Genomic DNA, 26,101 nt, shown 5'->3' with positions numbered 1-26,101 from the left:
CTACTCAAAAGCCATGTGGGATCCTTGGCACAAAAATCATGGTTCATTCCTGTTATATAAATTGTACCTTATGAAAAGTCTCCAGAAGGCTCATATTCTGGACGTATGCTGCTATTCATAATAATTAATAATAACATGCTGAAATCTGTCTTGCAATTTCACAAAAATTTTATTCCCTTGAGAAAAAGTTTTCCGTAATAGCAGCTATTACATTTATTACTCTGAATACCTTTGGTTAGCCAGGTCACCAAGTCTGAAAAGATCCAGTGGAAGGAATTGCTATACAATGTCTTCCCATGGGAGATACAGAAGCATAGAAAGCTGGGTACTTGCCAATCTCTAGAGCAGTGTTTCCCAACCATGGCAACTTGAAAATATTTGGACTTCAACTCCCAGAATTCCCCAGCCAGCATTCGCTGGCTGAGGAATTCTGGGAGTTGAAGTCCAAATATCTTCAAGTTGCCAAGGTTGGGAAACACTGCTCTAGAGAGATGATGTAACTGAGGACAAGATCTCCACATTCAGCCTTTACTCATAGTGAGATGTCAAAGAATGTCTCGTCCTTCTCAGGAAAATATGTTCAAACTTCAGATTTCCTTTGAGAAGAGGAGAAAATAAGCTCTAATTTATTAGATTCAATGAAAACTGGTTAAAAAGAATACAAAAAATGTTTGAGGGCCTCAGTGGCAATAAAATATTAAAATTAATAATGGAGAAAAATTATGCAGATCACTGATTCTCTCTCTGAAGCAAAAGATATTACAGCTACCCAATTAAGCTCTCCACACAACTATAGTATATACCAGTGATGGTGAACCTTTTTTCCCTCGGGTGCCAAAATAATTAATAATAATAACAATTTATTAGATTTGTATGCCGCCCCTCTCCAAGGACTTGGAGAGGCTCACAACAACAATACACAATATACAAATCTAATGTTAGAAAACAATTTATAAATCCTTATTATAAAAAACAATCACACAACCTAAACAAACCATACATAAAAACCCCTAGTAGCTAAGGGGTATACCAGTTTCCCCATGCCTGGCGACATAGATGGGTTTTTAGGAGCTTTTAAAAGGCAAGGAGGGTGGGGGCAATCCTAATCTCCGGGGGGAGTTGATTCCAGAGGGCCAGGACCGCCCAGAGATGGCTCTTAGGTTTAGGTTTATTGGATTTATATGCCGCCCCTCTCCGCAAACTCGGGGCGGCTCACAACAATAATAAAAAACAGTACAGTACACAATACCAAATCCAATGCCCACCCATCCAGTTCCAATTGAAATTAATAATCTCATAAAAAACAGTATATATAAAAAACAGGCACACAGTCAATCAATCAACAAAACAACATGGGCAAGGGGGAGGTGTTTTAGTTCCCCCATGCCTGACGGCAAAGGTGGGTCTTAAGGAGTTTACGAAAGGCAGGGAGGGTGGGGGCAATCCTAATCTCAGGGGGGAGCTGGTTCCAGAGGGTCGGGGCCCCCACAGAGAAGGCTCTTCCCCTGGGTCCCGCCAGACGACATTGTTTAGTCGACAGGACCCAGAGAAGGCCCACTCTGTGGGACCTGATTGGTCGCTGGGATTCGTGTGGCAGAAGGCGGTCCCGAAGATATTCTAGTCCGATGCCATGTAGGGCTTTATAGGTCATAACCAACACTTTGAATTGTGACTGGAAACTGATCGGTAGCCAGTGCAAGCCGCGGAGTGTTGATGAGACGTGGGCATATCTAGGGGAAGCCCATGATTGGGTGTGTGCACACTATATCGCACATGCGCGAATGCCCATATCCACAATTCAATGCCTGGGGATTGCGAAAAAAGCTTCCACCGCACCCCAGAGGCCCTCTGGACACCAGAATCGGCCTGTTTCCCAATTTCTGGTGGGCCCAATAGGCTCATGCTTCACCCTCTCCAGGCTCCAAAGGCTTCCCCGGAGCGGGGGGAGGATAAAAATGCCCTCCACATCACCTCCCCCAGAGGCTCTCTGGAAGCCAAAAACGCCATCCCAGAGCCCCTGTGCGAGCCAAAAAAAAGCTGGCTGGTACACACATGCATGTTGGAGCTGAGCTAGGGCAACGGCTCATGTGCCAGAAGATATGGCTCCACGTGCCATCTGTGGCACCCATGCCATAGGTTCGCCCTCACTGGTATATACTTAATTACAAGTGGCTTCTTCTAACAATAAACTTCTAATGTAACAAAATGTAACGTTACAGAAACAAATAAAAGAACATCAAAGATGCCACTTCTCCAAGGTTTTTGTTGTGTTGGAAAAACATCAGTTTGTTATGATCTGCCCTAAAGGTAATGTTTCCATAATACTTTCCACAAATACACTGCTTGAGTATTTTCCACTTTCTGGTACTTATGACAAATGGAAACACTGAAAAATGCCAGTCTATACCTTTCAAGGTCATGTTACTTCCCCAAGAAAAACGTGTAATTAACAACTTTTATCTGAAATATAGATCTTTCATTCCACGACCTTAGTTCTATTTCTGTCACTCTTGTCCATTCCCTCTGTGACTTTGAGGTCACTGAAGATATCTAGAACTCAATGGCTCCATCTGAAATGAGTCATTCTTCACTTGATGGCAACATGTTGGTGGACTGTACAAGATCATGACGCTACACTACGCACCATTGTAAAATCCTTAGAGAAGAAATATAGCTTCTTAACCAGATGTCTGTGGTGCATAACTCTTTTTAGTAGGATCTTATATGCTGGATATTGTCCTTTATTGGGCCCAATTTAAGCTAATATACACAGCTCAAAAAATAAAGGGAACACTTAAACAACACAATATAACTCCAAGTAAATCAAACTTCTGTGAAATCAAACTGTCCACTTAGGAAGCAGTACTGATTGACAATCAATTTCACATGCTGTTGTGCACATTCAGCTTTGTACAGAACAAAGTTGTTGTGGTTGGCTCTGGCCCAGCTCCTGCCCCAAGGAATGTGGAGGTCAATGTGGGGAAAACATTCACATGCCACAGGTCTGTTTTGCTCCCCATAGAAGCTCCCAATGAAGGCTCCTCTGATGAAGGAAGCGTGAGTAGCAGGGAAGAGGAGAGTTTGGCAGACAGCCCAGGAGGAGATCAATCATCCTTATCATCCCTGGATTCTGAACAAGAACATATGATGGACCCACGCATAGGAGAGAACAACTGAAGGATTATTACAGGAGATAAATGAGGCCACCTGTGGTTGGGTGGGGCTGCTGTAATTAGTGCTACAGATAAAAAGAGCAGCGTGCTGGTTTAACCTTGTGGAAGTTTATCTGATTCATCGTTTCGTCAAGATCATGGTTTTGCTGTGTGGCCTTTCTGGACTTTGGAATTGGACTCAATTTCCCAGTTACTGGGTGAGAAATTGGATTGCATTTAACCTGTGCCTTCTGTGTATCAGAAAATCCCTTTGACATTTAAAAAGGGAGCTGTTTCTGCTTTTCTGTTGATAAAGACTTTTGGTTTTCCTTCTATCGTGTGGTGTGTGTCTTTCTGGACTAATTATCCTGTAATTATGGGCGGCTGGGACACGCCGGCAGAACACAAAGTATTCAATGAGAATATTTCATTCATTCAGATCTAGGCTGTGTTATTAGAGTATTCCCTTTATTTTTTTGAGCAGTATATTTATAATAGAGTTCTGTTATAGCAATAAGCAATTCAGTCAATTTTATTTTGGGAAGTCTATTTTTTTGCACACTGGAAACTCAGCCCCACTGTTTATAAATTCAGGGGGGAGGGGAAAGGATGTACAAAATATTTTCTTATCTACTTATTTTTATATGGAGTTTTTAATGAGTTTTTAAATTTATTTTTTCCATGGAAAAATGGCTCCCTTCCATATAACTTTGTCTAAAACATATATTTTTGTGCTTATGCATGCCTAGAGGACAAGATTGTGTGTACTTATTTAGTAAACAACACTATTATAAAAATTGCACATTTTGGTTGATGAAGGTGATAGAACTTGTAAATATGGCTAAACTGATTTCCCTGATTATACTTCTTTTTCTTTTTTAATCCTTTGTTTTTGTACATTTATTTTTCTTTTTTCTCTTCCTTTCTTCTCTTTCCTTACTTTATATTTTTGTTATTTTTTATCTTCTTTTAAAAACCTTTAATGAAATTTAGGAATGTATGTAAAAGAAAATTTAAAATGTCAGCATGCATCTATGGTTTTGATTTTTTAAAAAGTGTTTGTATATATATATATAATATATATATATGTATATAATCCCTTACTACTTCACGGTTCATCTTTCATGGATTCGCTACTTCACGGGTTTTCCAAGGGGGCTTAAATCCATTGAAAATTTAAAATCCATTAAAAATTCATAAAATTCTTCTACAGTACTACTGTACTCTATTAAAGAAACGGTTGGGATATCACATGTATTTCCAGCTGAGAAACATTATAGAATGACTGTTTAATGCAAAGGGTGGGTTTTGAAAGTCCAAATACTCATTAAATACATTAAAAAATATCTTTGCTCTACTTCACGGAAATTCGTTTTTCACGGGTGGTCTTGGAACGCATCCTCTGCGAAAAACGAGGGATCACTGTATTACCAGAATTGCAATTGCAATTTTGGAATTGCACACTTTCCAACATGTTCCTTAGACTCAAAGGTTCTAGGCAAAGGTTCTGGGACATAGTCCTTTTGTTAGATTGCCTTTTTGAAGGGGGGAAAAAGAGTTAATTGCCATGTTTCTCTTAACAGGAGGATTTAATTAATTCTACTTGCTTCATAAAATAAGGATATACGGTAATTTTTAGACTCAGAAAAACTTTTGTTACTAGTTCATTGTGAACTTGTGATTCATATTTTACTGGCCACCTTAATTTTGGGATATTTACTTAGATTTAATAATTGTTCTGAAATCTCTAATTAATACAAGAAACTTTAATGTGCAATACTGATCTAACATTAACTTGAAATTTCAATTTAATTTTACACAGCTTGTAAATCTTGACTCTGTTTTTTTGTTTTTCTTTTTTAGTAAATTTAGTAATTTAGTAAAATTATTTCCCCCCCTCTTTTCCCCCCCTCTTGGTAAAATTATTAAAGATCAAGTCAAACAAATTTAAAAATAGCATTTATCTGTAGTAAGTAATGGCTCCTTCTGTCCTAAATATGTGTTTGGCAACCTGCCACGTCACCATTTTACTGCTTTCCTCCTCCTCTATCTTCCTCCTCACTTCATATCTACTCTATATCATATCTGGCCTTCCCTCCTTCTTTCTTTTTTATATCACTTGTCTGTTTTATCAACCATGGATGATGCTGGACATCTGGTGGGAACTGGATTCATATATACTATTTTAAACTAGTTGACAGTATTTCTTAAATATAGCAATGAATTGAACCAATCAGTTGATGCTTCAAGGGTGCTTAGCCAATCAGGACACCAGTCTGCCTTCTCATTGTTCCAATGCAGTCATTGGATATGAATACTCAAAGCAGTGCTTAATTAATTCAGACTTCTGCAAGGCTACTGAAATATACCAGTATATACAGTGTTCCCTCGATTTTCGCGGGGGATGCGTTCCGAGACCGCCCGCGAAAGTCGAATTTCTGTGAAGTAGAGATGCAGAAGTAAATACACTATTTTTGGCTATGAACAGTGTCACAAGCCTTCCCTTAACACTTTAAACCCCTAAATTACAATTTCCCATTCCCTTAGCAACTATTTAGATTATTATTTACCATGTTTATTTATTAAAGTTTATTTTAAAAAAAAATTATTAAAGGCGGACGAAAGTTTGGTGATGACATATGATGTCATCGGGCAGGAAAAACCGTGGTAAAGGGGGGAAAAACACAAAATATTTTTTAATTAATATTTTTGAAAAACCGTGGTATAGGCTTTTCGCGAAATTTGAACCTGCGAAAATCGAGGGAACACTGTACTTCAAAATGAGATGGAATACGCATATTTCTATAGATTCAATCAACTGGATAGCAAAATATTTTCTTTTTATCTGGCCTGTTTGGGTATTCAGATCCTTCCTGGACCTAGTGGATTGGTCCCAGTGGAGCAATAGTACGCGCAAAAAGGATTTTCAAGGGTTTAGCAATTTTGTTAAGCATTTATTAAGAATGCTGCATTAAGGTGAAACTTAGTCTAATTGAATACAATAAGGGGCGAGTACAAGTGCACTAGAGTGCCTTCCGTCCCCTGTCCTATTGTTCTCCTATATCTCCTATACCTTTCTTCTATTCCTATATCTCTTCTTCTATTCTTTCATTGATATGTTTTATTACTATACCTTCTTTTCTATTATTTCTTAGATATATTTTACTATGAGTATCTCCTCTATAACCTTCATCATGTATTTTACTATGTGTATATAGATATATACCCACTAAAACCCTCATTATGTATTGGACAAAATAAAAAAATAAAAAAATAATAAATAACAATGTAACAGGACCCATTATAACATGACATAACATGACAAGGGAATTCTGGAATTTGAAACCCATACATCTTAGTTTCAAAAATTGAGAAACATTGATCTAGAGCCATGGTAGCACAGTGGTTAGAACACAGTACTGCAGGCTATTTCTTCTGCCTGCTGGCTGCCTGCAATTTAGCAGATCGAATCTCACCAGGCTCAAGGTCTGATTTGTTAAGTACTATTAACTGTTCACACATTGATAAATTAATTTGTTAGCTATACACTAATTATTAATAATAGTGTTGGCTATTTGATTCATTAAGCATCATTAACTATTCAAACATTGATTAATTAATTTGATAGCTATACATTAATTATTGTTTAATTAATATTATTAGATATTGACTGATTACTGATATTAATCAATTTGTCAGACCAAAACGATGAGCTACCCACCGCTGAATTGATCCCTTCATCAGTTGGAAGACTGCCTGCCCAGAATTTGCCAAAGAAAATTGTTTCTACATGGTTTGCCCACAATCCTAAATTCTATTTACTGACCTTGCTCTGATTGCATGTATGTTTTTGTATGTGAACATACAGCAAAATATTTGCTGATATAAAATATATGAGTATCTGAGGCTTTTTTCTTATATAGAGGAATTTTCCTTTGCAATACGAACATCGACCACTAGATGTCGCTGGGTTCTGTAAAGGGAAGGAAGCAGAGTATGATCCAGGGTCAAGAAAAGGGGAGACCTACCTGGAATCCAGTTATGGAACAGATCCTTATCCTTACAGCAGTTTTACTCAAACTATTCACATGCTTTGTGGTTACACTTGGTAATATATTGGAAGGCAATGATTCTCATTTCATTTTATGCAAATAGTTCATAGTCTGCAATGGAAAATAAAATATTTTTTAGTTCTAGAATTTGTTTTCATTACATTTTGTGCCCAGGTTTGGATTTCTTCTTCACAGGTGTGTGTTTTTTAAAATAAAAACACCCCACTGCAATTTACTGCAGCTGTGTATACATTGTAACCTGTTTTGGTATCTTGTTTGTTTGTTCCATAGCTATCTACCTCCTATAGGTCTGTTTTGCCCTTCTATCTTTTTTTAAAAAAATTGGCCTACCTGTTTTCTGTTAGCAATGGAACATGAAGTCTTCGGAGAGGGGCGGCATACAAATATAATAAATTATTATTATTAATTATTATTATTATGAAGGCCAGAAAAAAGGGGGGGGGATGCCTCTCAGAGTTTTTTATTCTGCTGAATGAGACAAAGTCCTATTTTGTGTTTCATTGTCAATATAAACAGGAAGATTTTAGTATGGTGCAAATTTTAAACAAACAAACTAGACTAGTGTATCTCAACTTTTCACGCTTCAAAGAGGCGTAGACTTCAAAACCCAGAATTCCCCAGCCAGCAGGAAGGGGGGGGGGGAAGGATTCTGGGAAATGAAGTCCACACATACCATTAATGTTGCCAAGGTTGAGAAACATTGAACTGGATATTTTTAAGCCACAACTGTGGGGATCATCCATGAATATGCTACTGAGTATGAGCATTTAAACTGGATTTACGATGCACCCCCTGACTTATTTTTTGGCTTCACTGGCTTTTTGTACATTATGCACTTATTCGCGGTTGGCTAAATCATATTAAATCAATCCAGGATGCTTAATTAGCATGACATTGTGAATCACTGACTAACCATGCAATGCTCTGGGTTGGCGCAATACTCCATGAATAGTTTGTGATTCATTGTGTTGGGTAAATGGAGCATCTCTCCATATTACTCCATGAGGCCTGAGCAGTAATAGGAAGCCAAAATTTTTACTGCCATGCTGTGGGTGTGGCTTATTTTGTGGGTGTGGCTTGATGGTCACGTGAATGGGTAGGAGTGGCTTTCCGGCCATTGACCAGGTGGGAGTGGCTTGAATGATCATTATCGTTCAAGTGAACTGTTAAGTCCTCGACTTACAACCTCACCAGCGTTGCTCTCTGTGGTGACAATTTGCCCCGCGTTTCCCGTGCTCTCCTTCCTGGGTCCCTCCTTGCCTCAGGCTGGGTAGTTAAGCGAACGGGTGCCAATCGTGTTGAGAAAAGATGGGGGAGGAAATGGGCCCCCTGCAAATCCTACCGATGCTGATCTCCCTACCGCTTTCTGAGGAGGAGGAGGAAGATGGGAGGGTGGGATGGTCAGCTGGAGCTGGGCACAAAGCTTCATTTATGTTGTGAGCCGCCCCGATTCCTTGGAGAGGGGTGGCACACAAATCCAATAAATAAATAAATTTCCACTGGTGGAACTGTGTTCCACCCTGTCCTGCCTGCTGCCCATCCCTGGGCCTGAGCCACTAATTGCAGCCCCATTTTGGGGACTTGCTTCAAATCCTAGTTGTCCTCTGGGTTTAGTATCTGAAATGTGTAACGGGTTGACAATATATATGGAACAGAATTAGGTTAAAACAGTGTGAGCAGTTATGGGTGCACCTCAGTAACGCCATGCAACTTCTTTGCTATATAAGGTATTAGTAAGCTGCTGAGGTTCTGTTCTCTTGCAGCGCTGGCCATCTGCAATAGTACCATTATTGGGAAGTGGAATCTATTGATTATATTAAACTTTCATCTAAAAATATTCACTGAATGAGCAGGGACCTTGTATAGGCAAGACCTTGAAGATTGAGGATGTTTTGTACTTCACAACAGGGGCATGAAAAAAAATCCATTCTCAGTATTGAGCAGGGAGTAATTAAAAAATCAGTAGGTATTGGATGTAGGTGGATCCTGCAAATTATCTATCCCACTTTCTTTTCATTACTTTGATCCCATGGCTTTCAAACATGGATAATATCCCCCTTCTTCATTCAGGAACTCACAATACTATGCAGCTGGATGAAGCTCATAAAATATACCTTACTCCAGGCTGATCTAACCCATAAAACCTATGATTGCCTGCACTGACTGACAATATCTTTAAAATCTCAGACATGATGATTTTCTAAACTTAGCCGCATTCATCCTTTGAAACTGGAGAAGCTAGGAGTTTTATCTATGCACCATCCTCCATTGGTTGCCTGCCTTGCAGGAATGATAATTCTAGTTTGTATGAGGCCAGAAGATGAAATGAAAGGGGGAGGTGGTAGATGGTACGAATTATAACACAAGAAAAGTATGTTTAACTTTGGAAAATGCCCATTCCATTAAATTGTCTCTTTCCACATTGCCTGTTTAATTCAAAGCATAATCTTTACAAGTGGTTGAATAATGACTTCCCTGCCACATACCTCTTGAAGAAACTCATAAAAATCAAATTTAAAATGGACAACTGTCTGGTCCCCTTCATCTCCTAAGCTTGTGCCAAACACAGAAAAACATTTTGGTGTGACATCTGAAGAAAAAAAAAGATCTCATTACATTTCATTCATTTTTCTGGCATGATTTCGTTCTTGTCAGAGTTCCCAAAAATCCATTTTCCTTTTCATTTTGCTGCTTTGTTCAACCACTTAGATTTATTTACAGCAAAAATCAATCCCTGCATTGCTGATCATTCATTTTGGCTCCTCTCACTTATTGGAACAAGAAATGGCTTGGAAAAGTCACGCAGTTGTATATTCAAAGGTCATTTGGTAATAACAAAACCTAATCAAATCTGGCTTTGTATTTGCAACATCAGGGGATTCTTTTCTTTTTTCTTAAAAAAATACTGTAGGTTTTTTTTTTGTTCTTTTGATGGATGCACAGTAATTGCTTGTTTGCCTTTACATTTTCTCCCTGGATCTCATAAGCTTGTATGTATTGTTGCAACCATTCAAAGGTCACTTCACCTGAGGGTAAACAGTGAAGATCAGTTCATTCTCTCTCTTTCACATTAGCAATAATGGCATAGGTATTATGACATTTTTATTTTAAATCAAAATAATCTGTCTAATTTTGACTGTCATTTTAATTGATATCTTAACCTCTTTTTTACTTAGGTTGAGTTGTTGCTGGCAGCTATTTCTCTTATTTTGGAAGCAATCTGTATAATTCCCTCTTATTACATTTTTGTAAAGCAAGTATTCTGAAACTGTGGTACCAAAGGTCCAATCAGATAGTTTGTGGAAAAGGTGATGAACAATCAGTAATAAATATTGTTATTACTTATTGTTGTGAGCTTCCCCGAGTCTTCGGAGAGGGGCGGCATACAAATCTAATATATTATTATTATTATTATTATTATTATTATTATTATTATTATTATGTCAGTACAACACAGCAGACGAGATCACTATGCTGGATTTCGTATTTCATCACCAGTCGGGCACTTCCCTAGGACTGCGTGATGTAGCGGCGAATTATGTTTGCCGATCCCAGTAAAGCGGCCTTTTGCAATTGACAGATGGAGATTTTGTCAATTCTGATGGTTTTCAAATGTCCGCTGAGATCCTTTGGCACTGCACCCAGCGTGCCAGGTACCACTGGTACCACTTTCACTGGCTTATGCCAGAGTTGTTGCAGCTCGATTTTTAGATCTTCGTATTTCACTAATTTCTCTAGCTGCTTCTCCTCAATTCTGCTGTCTCCTGGGATTGCAATGCCGATGATCCATACTTTCTTTTTCTCCATAATCACAATGTTTGATGTGTTATGCTTCAGAATTCGGTCAGTCTGAAGTCGGAAGTCCCACAGTAGTTTTGCTTGCTCATTTTCAACCACTTTTTTGGGCTTATGATCCCACCAGTTCTTTGCCACTGGTAAATGGTAGTTCCGGCCAGTGTTCCCTCTAATTTTTTGGGGGGGGGGGGCGGAAAAGTATAGTGTCTGAGCGGCAGTCCCTTCGGGACTGGGCGGCACTCTTTCCCTCTCACTCTTTCCCTCTCGGCTTCTGGGCAGGTTTGAAAAACTCTGAGTTGATGATGATTTTTAAGTGAGCCATTGCTCACTGCTCAGCTTAGAGGGAACTATGGTTCCGGCACAAGTTCCAGTGGATCATCTGTGCCACAGCATCATGTCTATGCTTGTAGTCAGTCTGTTTGATCTTTTTGCAGCAGCTGAGTATGTGATCAATTGTTTCATCTGTTTCTTTACAGAGTCTGCACTTTGGATTATCTGTTGATTTTAATAATAATTTATTATTAAATATATGGTACATGGTTTGTCAGCTTTAGAAGTCTTTATTGATAAAACAGGCAGATCTATTATTTTTAAAAGACAAAATAATAAATGTTAAATATGAGTTATTTATCACTTTGAAATAGGGAACAAACCAAGATGCCCTGTTAACAATAGCTCACATCCTGCTGGACTAATAATATTGTCCATGGGGCTACCTTTGAAGATGGCCCAGAAGCTGCAGCAGCACAAAAGAGGATGGGCCTCCATGCTATTGTAAGAAAATATCAATCACAGTTGCTATGGTGATTGCCAGGGGACCAAATGAATGTGCTATTTATTACATATAATATCCTATAAGGTGTGGCATGTTAGGCAATGTCAGTCATTCATGATCCTGTCCCTCTGGTTCAAACAATGAATAGAATAGAATTTTATTGGCCAAGTGTGATTGGACACAAGGAATTTGTCTTGGTGAAGGAGAATATGCTCCAGATTCTTTTCTTAAAGGGAGTTAAAAGGGTTTGGACCAAGAGGCTGGTCTTTATGGGGATGACCTCTGATTTACAGAATACATTCTCCCTTTATTGTTTGTGTATGCACTTGTGGGTGGAGCCTCCTGTTGCTGCTATTGGCTTGCCAAACTGGTCCGAATCAAGAGCAACTCCTTGCTCATATATATGAATGCACACACACACACACACACATATATATATACACACACATACATACATACATACATACATGCATATACATATATAATCGAGATACTATGAAGTATGGATTAAATTTTATAATTGAGTAGAAAAAAGGGAACAAAATAAAGCTGTATAAAGGGATATTATGTTAAATAGTTATATAAATATAATGGGGTTATGGTCGAAGTTATGAATATATATATCAATATACCAGGGTGATTCGATACTAATAACATGTAACCCTTCCCCGGTACAGAGCTGAAGGGATTGGATACTGTAGTAAATATATAGACGTTTGCAGAACAGTGATCCCTCGATTAGCGCGGGGGTTACGTTCCAAGACCTCCCGCGCTAATCGATTTCCGCGTTATAGTGGTGCGGAAGTAAAAACACCATCTGCGCATGCGCGCCATTTTTTTTCATGGCCGCACATGCGCAGATGGTGGAGTTTGCGTGTGGGCGGCGGGGAAGACCAAGGGAAGGTTCCTTCGGCCGCCCAACAGCTGATCTGCTCCGCAGCGCGGAAGCAGCGAGGAGCCGAAGATGGGGTTTCCCCATTGCCCAGGCAAAGGGGAAACCCCATCTTCGGCTCCTCGCTGCTGCCGCGCTGCGGAGCAGATCAGGTGTTGGGCGGCTGAAGGAACCTTCCCTGGGTCTTCCCGCCGCCCAGGCAAAGGGGAAACCCCAAGATCGCTTGCCGCTTGCCGTATTGCAGCTTGGAGCCTTGCTTCACCTCCTTCGCTGCAATACGGCAAGCGGCAAGCGGCAAGCGATCTTGGGGTTTCCCCTTTGCCTGGGCGGCGCTGGGGCCATGCGGACCCGCTCATCTAGGGGGGCGTGGACCGGCAAGGTGCCCTCCGCTCTCTCTCTTTCTCTCCCTGTTACCGGTGTGATATAAGAGAGAGAAAGAGAGAGAAAGGAGGGCGACTTGCCAGTCCACGCCCCCCTGGATGAATAGCCTCGCATGGCCCCAGCGCCGGGCTCCGCTGTTGCCTCCGCCCCCATTCGGCTCTGCAGCTGAGAGGCAGTAGCTACGTTCACTCCTTTGTCCTCCCCAGCACCTAGTGTCCGGCCCCACGCCACCTCCAGCTCCCGGTAACACACCCGACCTCTACTTGCAGGAGGGGGGGAGAGAGAAGGGAGGAAGAGAGTGTGAGAGAGGAAGAAAGAGAGAGAGAAATGATAGAAAAAAGGGGAGAAAAAAAGAGAAATGAGAAAATGATTGAAACAGAGAATGACAGGAAAGAAAGAGAAAGAGACAGAGAAGTCACTCTTGGTGATGACGTATGACGTCATCGGGTGGGAAAAACCGTGGTATAGCAAAAAAACCGTGGAGTATTTTTTAATTAATATTTTTTGAAAAACCGTGTTGTAGCGTTTCGCACTAATCGAGACCGTGCTAATCGAGGGATCACTGTATAATGTTACAGGAGTAATACTACTTTATACACACATATCCTATTGAATGCAATATGGATGGATGTTATCCATTAGGTTATTGAAATGCTGAATCAATCAGCTGCACCTATACAGTAATCCATAGTATCGTTATGAGATTTCCTGCCTTATCTAAGCAAAGATCCCAGCATTTATATCAATAAATAATGATTGATTGTAGTTCATTGTTCCAAAATATTTCCTTCTGGCTTTCCAAAAAAATAATTGTAAGCTAAGATGGAAAGAAGAGAATTGAGTCCTTGCAAGAATAATGGGAGTAATATTATAAGCTTACCATTTGGTTATTGAGTGATATAATTGGCAACAACTCCTATGGTAGCATCCATTTATCACCCTGCAACTTCCAACACCTAATGGCAATGTTTTAACAATGTCTTCAACATTTCAAAAATGTTTATGCATGCTAACGAAGGATTTTGGGTGCTTACCAAAATTTGCCAGTTTTTCTTTGGTTACCAGGGGAAAAAATTATTTTCATTTTTAAAAAGTTTTTTTCCCCTGTTGTTGTTGTTGAATGCTACAATTAGGATACAGTGTTTAAGACAAACTTTGAAAAATAATTGTGGAATACTTTAAGGCAGTGTTTCCCAACCTTGGCAACTTGAAGATTTTCCCCAACTGGGGAATTCTGGGAGTTGAAGACCAAATATCTTCAAGTTGCTAAGGTATAAGAATATTTTAAAAATAGGGCCCAGGAGAAAATGAAATTTGATTAAATTAAATACCTGTGATTATTTCATAAATACTAGTGGAAACTAATCAAGGAGAGAAGCAACTCAGAACTAAGGAGCAATTTCCTGAGAGAACAATTAATCAGTGGAACAAGTTACCCCCAGAAGTTGTGAATGCTCCAACACTGGAAGTTTTTAAGAAGATGTTGGATAACCCTTTGTCTGAAATGGTGTAGGGTTTCCTGCCCAAGCAGGGGGTTGGACTAGAGGATCTCCAAGGTCCCTTCCAACTGTTATTCTATTCTGTTCTATTCTATTCTAAATATACAATAATTTAATAATAATAAACAGCCATCCAATAATAAACTACCTAGATTTTCCACTGATCTTAGTAAAGGTAAAGGGTTGGATCTTATTAGCATTTGGATACTAGACCAACAGGAACAGAAGTGTACAGTAGGTTTAGAAATGGAAAGAACACCCCAGAAAAAGCAATGGAAAACCACTTCTACTGTTGGTAAAAATAGCACATGGATGCATCTAGGAGTGTACCAGATGCTGAGTTTTACCCACAGGAGATATTGCCTTTACCTTATTTAGTCACGAAGCATTTCATTTCCCCAAATATTAAACATTAAAATTTGGCAGCAGCATTTAAAGCCCTCAGAGGAACATTTCAGCGTTTTCTGGATCTCAGGTTCTGCAGTTTTGTTTACACTCTCAAGGGTGTGCAATGAAGCAGAAACAATAATGACTGGCAATTCCCACCCTCCCTATGCACCCCCCCTTGCAGACTGGGCCTTTGCAGGGTCTAATTATATCCACAAGCATACCAAATGCAGATTCAGCTTACAAATGGCCTTTGCTGGGTAGCCACTTGTAAGCTGAATTTGCATTTAGCCAAAGGCCTACTCTTGAGTAATTACATGTATTTATTGATTTGATTGATATCCCACTCTTTTTTGGCACAAAATATTTATTTATTTATTTATTTATTTATTTACTTACTTACTTACTTACTTACTTACTTACTTACTTACTTACTTACTTATTGTTAGAGTTGAAGGGGACCATGCAGGTCATCAAGTCCAACCCCCTGCCTGAGCAGGAATCCTAAAGCACCCCAGCCAAATGGCAGTCCAATCTCCTCTTGAAAGTGTCCAGAGTTGGGGAGTTCACAACCTCCGCAGGCAGGTTGTTCCATTGGTTGATCGCTCTGACCGTCAGGAAGTTCTTCCTTACTTCTAGGTTGAATATCTCCTTGGTCAGCTTCCACCCATTGTTCCTCGTCTGGCCCTCTGGTGCTCTGGAGAGTAGAGTGGCCCCCTCCTCTCTGTGGCAACCTCTCATATACCTGTATACAGCTATCATGTCCCCTCTGCCCCTCCTTTTCTCTAGGCTATCTATGCCCAGTTCCCGCAATCTCTCTTCGTAAGTCTTGGTTTCAAGTCCCCTAATCATTTTGGTTGCTCTTTTCTGCACCTTCTCCAGAGTTTCAATGTCTCTTTTGAAGTGTGGTGACCAGAACTAGATGCAATATCCAGATGTGGTCTGACCAGGGCATAGTAGAGTGGTATTAATACTTTCCTGGTCTTGGAGTGTATCCCGCTGTTGATGCAGGTTAGGATAGTATTGGCTTTTTTGGCCGCTGCTGCACATTGCTGGCTCATGCTTAGTTGATTATCCACCAAGACTCCAAGATCTCTTTCGCAGTCACTACTGCTAAGTGGGGTTTCTTCCAGGCTGTATGTGTGTCTAGGTTTTTTTTACCAAGGTAAAGGACTTTGCTCTTGTCCGCGTTGAACATCACCTCTTCTTATTTTTTCAATAACAGTCATGTGATCTGGGCTGGGCTGAGAAACAATGATAGTCTAAATTTTTGTATTTAAGGGAGAATAGAACTCAAACTCTCCCAATTTAGCAACTATAACTAAGTGACACTAAGTCATCAGGAATACCACTGTGTGAACCAGGCTTATAGGGAATAGAGATTCATTGTAGCTCCATCTCTTTCCAAGAAACAGTTTGATCTAGTGGTTAAAGCACCAGGTAGAATATATATGAATAAATGAATAAATGACTGAATGAATGAATTTATTTTAATTTATTTGTTTATTTGATTTTTATGCTGCCCTTCTCCTTAGACACAGGGTGGCTTACAACATGTTAGCAATAGCACTTTTTAACAGAGCCAGCATATTGCCCCCACAAGCCGGGTCCTCATTTTATCCACCTCGGAAGGATGGAAGGCTGAGTCAATCTTGAGCCGGTGATAAGATTTGAACTGCTGACCTGCAGATCTAGCAGTCAGCTTTAGTAGCCTGCAGTACTGCACTCTACCCACTGCACCACCTTGGCTGTTATTGATGATAAGAATGAATGAATGAATGAACGATAAAACCAAGTTGAACAACCTCTGTTTTTCCCAGTTTTACCTAGTAGCTAAGACACCAGGTGGGATATACTGTATGTGGATGGATGAATAGATGAACGAATGAATGAAAATCTAATAAAACCAGGTTGAATAACCACCGTTTTTCCCTCTTTAGGAATGCATGCAATTGCTTTGATTTTCAATAGATTAAAGTGTCATGAGTCTTGTAAATTGATTAAAACATATGGTTTGTTTTGCTTACTTGCTCTTATTCAAATAACTTCTTTTCTGCAATAGATAGAAACATTTCTGAATAGAAGAGAAACATTATATGCATGAGAACTAATCATAGCAAGAATGTATACATGAATTGTATATAATTGCAAATATTTTTAAATTTTGCAATTATAATTGAATTTCAAATTTAATACAATTATCAAATGTCCATACAACTAATATTTCAGCTTGGTAGCTCTATGACTAGACCAGTATTTTATTAGGAAACACATAGCTAAATGGTTCCTTTACTCTGGAGGTATATCCATCAACGAATAAAACTTTAAAGTTACATTTTCCTAAAATAAAAATCCTAGGCATGGAAGCTTTACTCAGAGAAATTAACTCCTACAACTTTACTACTGAGGTTAAATCGAACTAGGTGTCAAAAAGATGAGAAATTCTGTAAAGCAAAACTGACAAGTTGCTTATTCTGAGATGCAGTTTTGTCCTTGAGGATGTGATTGTATAAATGGTAGAATATGCATTTGCAAGGCAAAACATTGTATAATTCAAGCTGCTATAGGCTATATTCAGGTTTCTTAGCAGCATGATAGGCAATCATTTAAAGGTAGTCCTTGACTTGAGATATTTCATTAAGTGACTGTTCAAAGTTATGACGGTACTGAAGAAAGCAACATATGACCAGATGTCACATTTATGACCATTGCAGTGTTTCTATTTGCCACAAGATCATGATTTGGGTACTTGGCAATTGTTTATTTATTTTATTTTATTTTATTTTATTTTATTTTATTTTATTTTATTTTATTTTATTTTATTTTATTTTATTTTATTTTATTTTATTTTATTTTATTTTATTTTATTTTATTTTATTTTATTTTATTTTATTTTATTTTATTTTATTTTATTTTATTTTATTTTATTTTATTTTATTTTATTTTATTTTATTTTATTTTATTTTATTTTATTTTATTTTATTTTATTTTATTTTATTTTATTTTATTTTATTTTATTTTATTTTATTTATTTTATTTTATTTTATTTTATTTTATTTTATTTTAATTTTATTCTATTCTATTCTATTTTATTTTATTTTATTTTATTTATTTTATTTTATTTTTTATTTTTTATTTATTTTGTCCAATACACAATGAGGGTTTTAGTGGGTATATATCTATATACACATAGTAAAATACATGATGAAGGTTATAGATGAGATACTCATAGTAAAATATATCTAAGAAATAATAGAAAAGAAGATATAGTAATAGAACATATCAATGAAAGAATAGAAGAAGAGATATAGGAATAGAAGAAAGGAATAGGAGCTATAGGAGAGCAATAGGACAGGGGACGGAAGGCACTCTAGTGCACTTGTACTCGCCCCTTACTGACCTCTTAGGAATCTGGATAGATTCCTAAGAGGTGACAACTGTTGACAACTGTTGTGCATTTACAATGGTTACAATGTCCTGAGTCACACGATTGCATTTGCAAAGTCAATTGGGAAACTGATGCCTCATTTAATCACCATACCATTTAATGAGAAATTTTCTGATCCCTATTGTAGTTGTAAGGCAAGGATTATCTTAAGCAGAAAAGAAGAAAAAAAATAAATAGGGGGTTGGCCCCTTACATTTAGGCACCGAGACAAGTCACTTGTGGGGTACCTTTTCTCTACTTTCTTTGTAGATGGTGGGAATGGAGGGAGGATAGATGGTAAAGTCTCTAATGGGCTGAAGTAAAAGGCACATGAGATTCTCTGATTTTCCAAATCAGGGGCAAACCATTTCTGACTATATAATAGTTCCATTCCTCTTGCAGCCCAAAGCCTTTCTTTCAGGGGGGAAATTCAACAGGTTCTGACAGGTTCTGGAGAACCGGTAGTGGAAATTTTGAGTAGTTTGGAGAACCGGCAAATACCACCTCTGGCTGGCCCCAGAGTGGGGAGGGAATGGAGAATTTGCAGCATCCTTCCCCTGCCACACCCACCACAGAACCGGTAGGGAAAAATTTGCTGCTTTCTTTATAAACTTTTAAAAAATGCAGTACATGGAGAGAAGAGAAACATTATTATATGCGTGAGAACTAATCATATCAACTCTAATGAAATAATGAATTGTTTACATTTGCAAATATTTTTAAATTAAATATCACATTCTTTTTCTTCTGGCATTACCTGTTTCATTATTCTGGCTCAGACAACTGGCAAATTCAAATCTCAACCAATAAATGTTCTGTCTTACACATCGACAAAAAGAATCAGAACACATAATAGAAGCTTGGAGGACAAGACCTTGTAGATGATCCTCACTCTGTCAAGGACCTTGCAGTTCTCATATTTAATGACCTAAATGCCAGAGCCCACTGTAACAATTTTGCCAAAAAGGCACTAAGAGTTATTAATCTAATCTTGAGTAGCTTCTTCTTTGGCAACATTAATCTACTAACCAGAGTATACAAAACATTTGCTAGACCAATTCTTGAATACAACTCACCTGTCTGGAATCTGCACTCCATATCGAGAGAGTCCAAAAATATCTAACAAGTAGAGTTCTCCACTCATCTGCTTGCAACAGAATACCTTATTCCACCAGACTTGAAATTTTGGACTTAGATAGCCTAGACCTTTGTCACCTTCGATCTGACCTAAATATAGTTCATAAAATCATTTACCACAATGTTAGGTTAGGTTTAGGTTTATTGGATTTATATGCCGCCCCTCTCCGCAAACTCGGGGCGGCTCACAACAATAATAAAAAACAGTACAGTACACAATACCAAATCCAATGCCCACCCATCCAGATTCCAATTGAAATTAATAATCTCATAAAAAAACAGTATATATAAAAAACAGGCACACAGTCAATCAATCAACAAAACAACATGGGCAAGGGGGAGGTGTTTTAGTTCCCCCATGCCTGACGGCAAAGGTGGGTCTTAAGGAGTTTACGAAAGGCAGGGAGGGTGGGGGCAATCCTAATCTCAGGGGGGAGCTGGTTCCAGAGGGTCGGGGCCCCCACAGAGAAGGCTCTTCCCCTGGGTCCCGCCAGACGACATTGTTTAGTCGACGGGACCCGGAGAAGGCCAACTCTGTGGGACCTAACCGGTCGCTGGGATTCGTGCGGCAGGAGGCGGTCCCGAAGATATTCTGGTCCGGTGCCATGAAGGGCTTTATAGGTCATAACCAACACTTTGAATTGTGACCGGAAACTGATCGGCAGCCAATGCAGACTGCGGAGTGTTGGAGTGATATGGGCATACTTGGAGAAGCCCATAATTGCTCTCGCAGCTGCATTCTGCACGATCTGAAGTTTCCGAACACTTTTCAAAGGTAGCCCCATGTAGAGAGCGTTACAGTAGTCGAGCCTCGAGGTGATGAGGGCATGAGTGACTGTGAGCAATGACTCCCGGTCCAAATAGGGCCGCAACTGGCGCACCAGGCGAACCTGGGCAAACGCCCCCCTCGCCACAGCTGAAAGGTGTTTTTCTAATGTGAGATGTGGATCGAGGAGGACGCCCAAGTTGCGGACCCTCTCTGAGGGGGTCAATAATTCCCCCCCCAGGGTAATGGACGGACAGATAGAATTGTCCTTGGGAGGCAAGACCCACAGCCACTCCGTCTTGTCTGGGTTGAGTTTGAGTTTGTTGACACCCATCCAGGCCCCAACAGCCTCCAGGCACCGGCACATCACTTCCACTGCTTCGTTGACTGGACATGGGGTGGAGATGTACAACTGGGTATCATCGGCATATTGATGATACCTCACCCCATGCCCTTGGATGATCTCACCCAGCGGTTTCATGTAGATATTAAATAGCAGGGGGGAGAGGACCGACCCCTGAGGCACCCCACAAGGGAGAAACCTCGGGGTCGACCTCTGACCCCCCACTAACACCGACTGCGACCGACCGGAGAGGTAGGAGGAGAACCACTGAAGAACAGTGCCTCCCACTCCCAACCCCTCCAGCCGGCGCAGAAGGATACCATGGTCGATGGTATCGAAAGCCGCTGAGAGGTCAAGGAGCACCAGGACAGAGGACAAGCCCCTGTCCCGGGCCCGCCAGAGATCATCCATCAACGCGACCAAAGCAGTTTCCGTGCTGTAGCCGGGCCTGAATCCAGACTGCTGAGGACCTAGATAATCGGCTTCATCCAAGGACCGCTGGAGTTGAAGTGCCACCACCTTCTCGACAACCTTCCCCATGAAGGGAAGGTTGGAGACTGGACGGTAGTTATTAAGCACGGCTGGGTCCAGGGAAGGCTTCTTGAGGAGGGGGCGCACAACCGCCTCCTTATAAAGTGGCGGAAAGGACCCCCTCCCCAAGGAGGCGTTGACAATCTCCTGGACCCAGCTCCGTGTCACCCCTCGACTGGCCGAAACCAGCCAAGAGGGACACGGATCCAGTAAACAGGTGGCGGAACTCACAGCTCCAATGGCCTTGTCCACTTCATCAGGTGTCACCAAGTCAAACTCCTCCCAGACAGATGGACAAAGACGTTTAGCCCCAGTCACCTCGACTGACTCATTGTCAGTCGACTCTGTTTCACAATTGGAGTCGAGGTCTGCTCGGATCCGGGCGATTTTATCAGCGAAAAACGTGTTAAAATCCTCGGCACTACTCTGCAAGGGCTCCCCAACTCCCCTCTGATTAAGAAGGGAGCGGGTTACCCTAAACAGAGCGGCCGGGCGGGATTCCGCTGATGCAATCAATGTCCTACCTTCAATGATTTCTTCAGCTTCAACTGCAACAATACACAAGCACATAATCGATTCAAACTTAATATAAACCACTCCAAATTTGACTACAGAAAATACAACTTCAGCAACAGAGTGATCAATGCCTGGAATGCACTACCTGGCTCTCTGGTTTCTTCCCCAAACGCCAAAAACTTTAATCTTAGACAATCTACAGTCGATCTCATCCCATTCCTAAGAGGTCTGTAAGGAGTAGACAAAGTTCACAAAGAGGTAAATAAATGCACCACTGTGTCTACAGTGCCTGTCTTATTGTCTTATTGTCCGAATTTACCTGTACTTACTTTGTTAATGTTTATGTTTATACCAATACCTACTATCTTGTACATGCTTGACAATTAAATAAATAAAAAAATCAGTAAAATAAATAAAAATATCCAGTGATGAAGTGCCCATGATTTCTGGAGGCAAGTTGTTCCATTGGTTAATTGTCCTCACTTTAAAGCAGTTTCTCCTTAATTCCAGATTGCTATATAGATATTGATCCATGCAAGACTCAATTGCAGATGATACAACAGTGATCGGACTCATTAGAGACAATGATGAATCCGCATACAGACGGGAAGTTGAACAACTATCCTTGTGGTGTGAACAGAACAATCTAGAACTGAACACACTCAAAACCATAGAAATGGTGGTAGACTTTAGGAAAAACCCTTCCACCCTTCCACCCTCCCACCTCTCACAATACTAGACAACACAGTATCAACAGTAGAGACCTTCAAATTTCTAGGTTCTATCATATCTCAACACCTAAAATGGTCACCTAACATCAAAAATATCATCAAAAAAGCACAACAAAGAATGTTCTTTCTGCGCCAGCTCAGGAAGCTCAAACTGCCCAAGGAGCTGCTGATACAGTTCTACAGAGGAATCATTGAGTCTGTCATCTGAACCACTATAACTGTCTGGTTTGGTGCTGCAACCCAACAGGACCGACACAGACTTCAGAGGACAATCAGAACTGCAGAAAAAGCAATTGCTGCCAACCTGCCTTCCATTGAGGACCTGTATACTGCACAAGTCAAAAAGAGGGCGGGGAAAATATTTACTGACCCCTCACATCCTGGACACAAACTGTTTCAACTCCTACCCTCAAAACGTCGCTACAGAGCACTGCACACCATGACAACTAGACACAAGAACAGTTTTTTCCCGAACGCCATCACTCTACTAAACAAATAATTCCCTCAACACTGTCAGACTTTCTACTAAATCTGCACTTCTATTCTACTAGTTCTTCTCATCATTCCTATCACCCATTTCCTCCCATGTTGACTGTATGACTTTAACTTGTTGCTTATATCCTAAGATTTTTATTAATATTGCTTCCTCATTGCTTATTTGACCCCTATGACAATCATTAAGTGTCGTGCCACATGATTCTTGACAAATGTATCTTTATCTTTTATGTACGCTGAGAGCATATGCACCAAGACAAATTCCTTGTGTGTCCAATCACACTTGGCCAATAAAATTCTATTCTATTCTATTTCAGATTTGTCAAACATCTGGAAGGGTGCATCTCTTGCTGTCTCAGTCTCTCCCTCTCTCTCTCCCTCTCCCCCTGCCTCTTGAGCCATAGAATTTCTTTAAATATACATGACTGTGTGGAGTCTTGAGGTAGTCTCTTTATAACAGATGAAAGAATAAATTAAAGTCAGGAATCTGAGAGAAGCTGTGCTTTTTTGGCAGGCACAGAAAAACCCAGAGCCCTAGGGACGTCTTCCCACATACTGACAAATACGGCTATTTTTCATTAGTAGCAGAGGAGTATTTTTTTTTCTGAATATACTCTCTTTCATCTATAGAAATGATAACTAGTCTTTCATTTCTTCTTCTAGTGGGAGTCAAATAACAAATGGAGCTTCATCTGACAAATCTATTCCAATTGTCAAACCAGAGCTTGTTTCTCTTTCTCTCTCTGGCTTTCTCATTGACAGAGCAATTTAAAGGGATTGTTATTGATGATTTTTCAAGTGGGATTTATTGATTTCTGGACTACAGATCTGTATATAATTGAACAGAAGCTCAACCATCCATAACCTGTCAAGGTCAGGGATGGCGAGGAGGTTGCAGATTTGTAAATGAAAAGCTGCTTAACTGAACCAAGGTTAGCACGTAATATTTTAGAAAAAGGTATCAAAGGCTATAAATACTATTGAATGATTTCAAAACCTCTCTCATCCTTTCATGGTATGCATCTGATTGATGTAGCAAAAGAAAGATCAGTTAAACTTACATTAAGCAAATATTCCATGAAGGGGAGTTAAGAAAGAAACATCTCAAAGTTTATTCCTTTGGCAGTTTTGTATCCCATCCTAGGAATATCCTGGCAAAATAGAATTATTTTAGAAACACGTGTCCCATATACTTAGTTTTGAAAAATTCTGCAACAGAGTTGAATGTCAAGAGAAGAACTCAATATTTTCTTTATTTCAAAGCTTAGCTCTTGAAAGCCATCGCTGACACCCTCCTTGCCTTCTGCAATGACTTCCCCTTTCATCATCAGATTTTACTCTGAAGATTCCTTTTGGCTCTGTCTCAGAATGTTCCAGGTTACCATAGGAACAGGAATAAACACTTTTAAATGATTCAAACTTTACTGACCACTGTTCAATGGCTGCTCATCTAGTTAGAAAGCTAGCATCAGTTTGTCTCGTCATTTGAAATAGATCATCTTCAACTGGGTACAGTTATGGTCACTGCACCTCAAGATTGATATAATGGAACTGGAAAAGGTGAAAAAATGGGCAACAAGAATGATAAAGGAAATGGAGCACCTCCCTTATGATACCAGGTTGCAACACCTTGGTCTCTTCAACATTGAAAGACGGCGTTTAAGGGGTGACTTGATCGAAGTGTATAAAATCATGCATGGGGTAGGAAAGGTGGATAGAGAAAAAATATTTTCTCTATCACACAATACTAGGACAAGGGGGCACTCCCTAAAGCTCATAGGTAAGAAAGTAAGGACAAATAAATGGAAATATTTCTTCACCCAGAAGAGTGGGTGAAATATTTCTTCACTTCCAGAAGAGGTCATGACAGCTGTCAGCCTGGATAGCTTCAAGGCAGGATTAGACAGATTCATGGATGCCAAGTGTACCGGTGGTTATTGAAACGGATGTCCCTGTGCCACCTCTATGTTGGTTGAGGCAGGCAGGATTCCCTTGAGTAACATTTGTTTTGGGTCTGGGGAAAGGGAGGGTCTTGCCTTCTCTTTCTGCTCCAGATCCCCATGGACAATTGGTGGGCCACTGTGTGACACAGAATGCTGGACTCGATGGACTTTGGCCTGATTCAGCATGGCTCTTCTTATGTTCTTATGTTCTCTATCATGGCAAATAGGAAATAGGCCACCTTGTTCTTTAGAGTTTCTTCAGAAGACTTGTTCAGAGGAAAACAGTTGCATTATAGAGATATAGCTGGAGAAATAAGAACTTTTGGGGATGGGCTGTACAAGAGAAGGAAATGGAAACTATGATAAAAAGTTAAGTCAGAAAGAAACCAATGGGGTGAGTTAGCTCTAACCTCAATTTGGGAAAATTCTTGATTTCTTTTTGTTGAGTATCCTCTTATCTTTAATCCTTTATACAATGGTCCTTTGGTTCTTTATACAATGAAGTTTTATATATGCTGCCAATAGATGTTTCTCAAGGTATGTTTTCATAGAAATAAAAATGGAATAGAGGGGTGAAGAGGAATATGAGTCACAAGGCAAGAAAATAAATATCCCGCCGAGCCTTCTTGCTTTATTTTTCTGTGGCCAAGGGAATAGACTTTTGTGTCCCTTTAAATTTTTAGCAGAATATCAATGCCTTGGGGGAGGTCCCCTATTATTCAGTGCCCATCTATTTTACTTTGGAAGACGCCCCCACTCAGTGGGATGTAGGCAAAAGTGTGTGTCTCTCAAACTTCCTATGGGGTGACCAAGGGCCAAATAACATAAGCGAAGGAAATAGGCAGTTTTATAAATATATAAAATATAGATAAATAAATTAACATTCAACCCCTCCATCTACTATTAAGGATAGTTGAAAAGAAAACGCTCCTTTCTTGCTAACCAATTCCCCTCGCCCCCCCATTCGTTCTGGCGTCAGTATGCTGAGAAGAATGGCTTTGTGCTTGGGGCAGTAATAGGAATGCAGCCTCTCCCATGGATATTTCATGATGAGGAACCTACGTACGAGGGTTATCTGGAAAGTAAAGTTACAAGGCACGTAGCTTTCACGGGGAATGTTCGCAGAGGAAGTTGGCATTACTATTGTGTAGCAGGAAGCTAGCAGAAGAGCAGTACCAGTGGTTGGTAGATTATCGACTGGTGTTGTGGTGAAGGTTAGAGAGGTGTGCCCTCATTCCATTTCCCTTGAAGTGTGAAG

The sequence above is a fragment of the Erythrolamprus reginae genome, chromosome 1 (genome assembly GCF_031021105.1).
Source record: "Erythrolamprus reginae isolate rEryReg1 chromosome 1, rEryReg1.hap1, whole genome shotgun sequence".
Lineage (NCBI taxonomy): Eukaryota > Metazoa > Chordata > Lepidosauria > Squamata > Dipsadidae > Erythrolamprus > Erythrolamprus reginae.
Note: the sequence above shows the minus strand (reverse complement) of the source record.